Source organism: Rhopilema esculentum, unplaced genomic scaffold (assembly GCF_057945365.1).
Source record: "Rhopilema esculentum isolate cy_ngs unplaced genomic scaffold, ASM5794536v1 HiC_scaffold_32, whole genome shotgun sequence".
In the NCBI taxonomy this organism is placed as follows: domain Eukaryota; kingdom Metazoa; phylum Cnidaria; class Scyphozoa; order Rhizostomeae; family Rhizostomatidae; genus Rhopilema; species Rhopilema esculentum.
Genome location: NW_028300843.1, coordinates 166,601 through 172,962, shown reverse-complemented (window position 1 = coordinate 172,962; position 6,362 = coordinate 166,601). Strand labels below are relative to the sequence as shown.

Sequence of the window (6,362 nt, the reverse complement as noted above, 5' to 3'; positions counted from 1 at the left end):
AATTTGAGCTTCTCCATATAAAATGGAGGTCCGGGGCAACCAAAAAACAAGCCTATTGCTTTACCAAATTTGAAGGCCTCATGCATTGGTATTAAAATGTCAAAATGAGGCGGAAACGCCCGAGCTGATATTAACACACCACCTAGCAACAATGAAATCACGTGATTTGAATCAGAAAGGAAGATTCTGTTAAAAGTAGCTAGATATATGTGAACTGTACCAAAAATAGCGTTATCATGATTATAAAACTCTCGAAAAATCATCTGACCTATAGACAATTAATTGACAAGGTCATAGTAGTACATTTAAAACGAACACCACCAACCTCTCCAACAGTTGAATGGTTTCCAAATTGCTTTTATTTGGCAAATAAATTAATTAATTGAGTCCTGGATGATAGACCTACTTATAATACGTACAGTAACAAGGTTCCCACATTAAACGCAATAATTAGGCTAGCCTAACCAGGCTCGCAATTTAAGATGCCTGGGTATTGTCAGAAATTGTAGTATGAAAGAACCATTTCCACAACATCAAACCTACTGTGCACGCGAAGAACGTTGAAGCTACCAATAAACATCGTTTAATTGCCTAAAAATAAACTACAGAATGTTTGAAGCACACGGAAACAGCAAAATCACACCTTTGATAATCTACTGAGTTATTGATTTAAACTTTAACTGCTCTCTCACGCTTTTCCTTCACCAATTTAGCAACCACCTTCTTTCTAATAACAAATTATGTAAAAAATCCTTCCCTAATAATGCAATTTTTCAATAATGTCCTTCCGCGTCACAATACATATATTCTGCTCTCTTCTAAAACCCATTTCAAGTTTCTCTCAAAATGGCAAACGAGCAGGCCCCAATGGTGACTGCTCAATACTCATTCGATTTACTCCATGTTCCATAAAAAATATGTCATAAGATCCCACACTTTATCTAAATAGACTACAATTCACTGAAAAGTTTCTACTGAATGTTATTGTAAATAGACTACAATCCTCCATAAAGTTTTTACTTAATGCTATTGATATTTATTATTATGGAGTGGAAGTAAACTAGCCTTTCTTGGCGACCCCGCCAAAGCGGGGTCTTGCAAGGCCCACCTAGCCTGAGTTTCCATTCTTGACGACCCCGCCAAAGCGGGGTCTGGGTGGCCCGCCGGCCCGCGACAGCCCGAGCCAGTGGACCGCCGGCCCGCGGCACGCCCAGCCAGTAGACCGCCGGCCCGCGACACGCCCTGCCAGTGGACCGCCGGCCCGCGACATGCCCAGCCAGTGGACCGCCGGCCCGCGAAACATCGAGCAAGTGACCCGCAAGCCCCCGCCCAACCCTAGGTGCAAATTAGCAAAGAACGAACTAACGCCATCCCCCTCACACAAAACCCCAACACACACGACCCCAACACACACGACCCCAACACACACGACCCCAACACACACGACGTGCCCCCCGCAGAGGCGTGGCTCCCGCACAAAAGAGGCCCACGCCAAAAAGAGGCTGTACCTGCTCCCCCGCAGAGGCTGCAAGAACCACGCCCTCTCCCATCACAAAATTCTTCCTCAAAAAAAAGTGCAAAAAACACTCGCACTCCTGCAGAATTCAGCGAAAAAATCACTCGCGCTCCTACGCGATTTTTACTCGCACGACTGTCACAGGCGCTAGAGGGCGGGGACCTTTTTTTTCGCCTCTCCTCCCCGCCCTCTAGCGCCTGTGACAGGAGTGCGAGTAAAAATCGCGTAGGAGCGCGAGTGATTTTTTCGCTGAATTCTGCAGGAGTGCGAGTGTTTTTTGCACTTTTTTTTGAGGAAGAATTTTGTGATGGGAGAGGGCGTGGTTCTTGCAGCCTCTGCGGGGGAGCAGGTACAGCCTCTTTTTGGCGTGGGCCTCTTTTGTGCGGGAGCCACGCCTCTGCGGGGGGCACGTCGTGTGTGTTGGGGTCGTGTGTGTTGGGGTCGTGTGTGTTGGGGTCGTGTGTGTTGGGGTTTTGTGTGAGGGGGATGGCGTTAGTTCGTTCTTTGCTAATTTGCACCTAGGGTTGGGCGGGGGCTTGCGGGTCACTTGCTCGATGTTTCGCGGGCCGGCGGTCCACTGGCTGGGCATGTCGCGGGCCGGCGGTCCACTGGCAGGGCGTGTCGCGGGCCGGCGGTCTACTGGCTGGGCGTGCCGCGGGCCGGCGGTCCACTGGCTCGGGCTGTCGCGGGCCGGCGGGCCACCCAGACCCCGCTTTGGCGGGGTCGTCAAGAATGGAAACTCAGGCTAGGTGGGCCTTGCAAGACCCCGCTTTGTCTCAATATACTAAAATCCTACTATGCAAATTAGCTTCGAAACAACGAATGTGCTACTATGCAAATGAGGGGCAAGCACGTCTGCACACGGTCTCACCCACTCGACGCCTCTTCGAACGAGATCGGTTTCGAGGCCTCCTCGAAACGTCCCGCTTTTTCCTCCGTTCGATCCCGTCCGTCGACGTGAGTCTGCAGCTGGCCTTCGATTTTCGATTCGGTCCCGTCTTCCTGCCTGAACATCCTCGAAACAAACTTTTTCTAGGCGGAAGTTGCTTTGCTTGCGGACCTGATTGCCTCTCCGGAGAAAAGGTTACGTCGGGTCGTTAAGCGTGTTAGGCTTTGTCAGCGAGGTCGTTAAACGCCACCTCTTTGTGCCGAGGGCAATTATCTCCGCAGAGTTACTCTGCCAAGGCTCTGCTAATCACCATCGATTTTTTTGGCACCAAAAACGGTGCTGCGTCACAGCTCGGTTCTCCCTTCTGGATGCGAGTTTCGATTCGAATTTTTGGGAATCAAAACCGGTCGAATGCGACACCTTTCTCCCAAAAACTCAGCATCGTACGAGCAAAAGTTATGATTGTCATGATTTTGCCCTGTACTGTAATGTACAGTACAGCAGTGTACGAATCCTTTGTGTTAGGACTCTGGCTCGACCGTGATTGGTCGAAAGTTTGATCGTTATAAGTACTAAGAATGCGATCTCATTGTTTAAACTAGACGCTCATGCTTATCATGTTCGAATTTAGCTGTACCACTACTTTTTACATTACGTGTCCGTTCTCTTTGCCATCTTTGTTTACTTGGTGAAATCGAAAAAATAAATGTCAAACCCTCGAAAAACTTCTTCCTGATTTTTTATAAGGGGCGTTGGATTTAAATGAAAATCACACAGAAAAGAAAAATTAAGCTAACCAAATCCTGTCCGAGTGGGGGTACGGGCCCCGCCATCCCGCCATCCCCCATCATTGTAACAAAGAATTGAAAGCTCAATAAAATCAACAAGAATTTCCTATCCACATGCACTTCACTGAGCATTCCAAACATACGATTGAAGTTAACACGGACGTAAAAATGCCGAAATTTTCGAAAATTAAACTTTACAAGAAAGTTTGTTTTGGTTGCGGACGATTCAGGATGTTTCCCTTCCTAATCAAACTAAAGCATTGATGCGAGATCATTAAGTGGCAACCTGATTGTCAGTGCGGATCGTTAGCGATCATTAACCTTTCCTTCTGCAAAGCTCCGCGGTGAAAAACCAACTTTTTCGATTTGCTAAACTTGCTGCGTCATAGCTTGCCCCGCCGTTGTTTTACGCAGTATAAGTCGGTTGACAGCATTTTTATGATGGAAAAAACTTTCTTAGTCGTTTCGAAAACAAATTGGAAGCTTATCTTTACAATTTCATTTTGTTTGATTGCGAAGGATGCAGGACCTTTCCCTTCTTGATCAAACTATACAATTGAGGCGCGATCATTAAGCGTCAACCTGATTGTCACTGCGGGACGTTAGCGATACTTAGGTACCCATTAACCGTTCTTTCTTGAAAGAACCACGGTGGAAAGACAACTTTTCTGATTTGCTAAACTTGCTGCGTCATAGCTTGCCCCGGCGTTGTTTTAGGCATAAAAAATGACTAGACTTCATTTTCATGAAGCAAAAATTGCCTTTAGTCATTTCGAAAACAAACTGAAAGCTTATCTTTAAAAATATTGCAAGAAAACCTTGCTGCGTCACAGCTCGGTTCTCCCTTCTGGATGGAAGTTTTGATTCGAGGTTTTTTTGGAATCGAAACAGCTCGCTTGCGACACCTTTCTCCCAAAAGCTCGAGACCGTACGAGCAAAAGTTATGATTGTCATGATTATCTCATCATTGTTGCTTAAACTAGGCACTCACATGGTTATCATGGTCTTTTGGCGATACGTTCCGATGACCTAGCGATTTGCATTGTTGCAGGGACAGTTTTTTTCCCGGTAACTGAAAAACTCCCTTTTATGGGGGATCGATTGATAAATGACCGTGCAATTTGTGTCAAAACAGTCTCAACAGGACAAAACCATGATGAATTGTCGCGAAGATCATTTTCCAGCCAGGTGCATTTTAGAGCACACGGTTGGAAAGAAAGGTTTGGAAAAAGAAGTCGACATGTTTCTCACAATGGACCCTTGATTTTGGACGCAGTTTTCACTGTGAGTATTGTTTATTCTTTTCGCTCATGTTTCTGTACCTTGCCCTGCCATTTTTCTAACAGTTTTGCCTGACGAGTTGCGAACGACGATCAAGCTACGCCCCCTTTGTGATGTGACCCCATTGTCTGCAAGGTCGTTATTGGGGAAACTTTTTGTGAGTGCGGGTCGTTAACGATCATTAGTGACGCACCGATTAGGAACCTTGATCTTCGATATCGACATTTGATTTTGGTAAACTTGCTGCGTCACAGTTTTCATTTCGGCTATTCTTGGATTTTTGCAGGACATACCCGTTGCAGATTGACCAAAGTATTGTAAACATATTATCACCCAGTTTCATCACACGGTAAGCGATTTTTGATATAGAAGATCTCTTGGTGTTTTACTTTGTTTATACTCAAATTTTGTTTCGCGTTTCTTTATATAAATACGTTGAATGAATTCTTAACGAAAAGCCAAGTGTTTATTTAGAAAAATTAAATTTTTCAATGCAGTTTTTCGTCTGTTGCGAATGCCGGTGAAGTTACGCCTCCTCCTAACCCTCGCGATTGATTGATTGCTTTCGCGATATTTTCTACGAATTTTTGCTGCCCCTTTTTGTTTAAATATTCATGCTACACCCTTAGTGACAAGATTTAGTAGAGTTTTTGTAAACTTCATGTTGCCCTCATCGTGGTATAGAAATTTAATAACTTTTTCAATACATTTTTCCATCTATTGCAAATGCCGGTGAAGTTACGCCTCCCTAACCCCTCACAGTTGATTGATTGCTTTTGCGATATTTTCATGCATTGAAAGCTGCCCTTTTTGTCAAAATAATCATTCTGCTCCTTTTTTGTACGTGTTTTTCTACCACTTTTAGACCAATTTTACAACTGCTAAGCAATTTTTCCAGCCATTTCCATTTCGACATGGAAACATGCTTTAATGAATTGTTTCTACGCGTACACTAGCGCTGAAATTTAATAACCATTATTCCTCTTCTTTTCAGGGCATTTGTGAGACGTTTTGACACCACAATTTGAATGAAAGACATTTCTTCTTTGGCCTTTGTTTCGTTGTAATTTGATTGATTTAGAGGATCTTTGTATGTTTATTGTAAAGTTGAAGGATGATTCAAGATTTTGCATCCTGCTCTCAAATAGTTTCAGCGATTGATAGGACCCCTATTTCATAGATTTTCATACCCTACTTCCAATTGGTTTTTTTACGAGGATGTTTATGAAACACACGGTTCCCTCATTGCACTTTAACAGAGTTTGCCCCCTATGCGTTATAAACATCTATTAGATTTTGCTTTAAATGTCCTATTTAATTTTGGAGGATCCTCAACTCTAGCCATTTATTGTTAGCAATCTTGCAATTGGTTTTTTACGAGGATGTTGGTGAAATACACGCCTCCCTCATTGTGATATATTTGAGGGTTTGCCTCATCTATTTTGAAAACATCAGATTTTAGATTTTGCTTCAGTTATGGATTTTGTTTTCAGGATTCTCCACTCTAGGGTTGGCACACCAATAGTAACTATTAATTGTTGTTGTTTTCAAAATTAGCAAACATTTTGATAATTATTATGATGATGAAGTAAATATTTGTTTTTCTGCTAGAAATCTGCCATTGAACACAAGTTAGGATAGTTGATAATCAGTCAAGTTTTATAGCATGATAAAAAGTCCTCAAAAATGAAACATTAGTGGAACTATATATATTCTCTTTCGGCAATATTTTAGACACAGGTATTAAGTAAAATTCATATAAAGATTAATTTATTTTCAAATTTGGTCGGGGTGAAGAGAAAATAGATAAATGACTTTGCTGGATGCCTCTTCGTGAAAATATCGAAATTTGAGCTTCTCCATATAAAATGGAGGTCCGGGGCAACCA

The 6,362-nt window shown here is 43.2% G+C and overlaps 1 long non-coding RNA gene across 1 annotated transcript; it reads left to right on the top strand.

Annotated features, from left to right (window-relative positions):
- The first annotated feature begins 2,672 nt into the window (after window positions 1-2,672).
- On the top strand, window positions 2,673-6,093 carry LOC148957349 (uncharacterized). Its single transcript, XR_016145247.1, has 3 exons — window positions 2,673-4,477; window positions 4,761-4,823; window positions 5,469-6,093. It is a non-coding gene; the product is annotated as an uncharacterized LOC148957349 (long non-coding RNA).
- The last annotated feature ends 269 nt before the right edge of the window (window positions 6,094-6,362 follow it).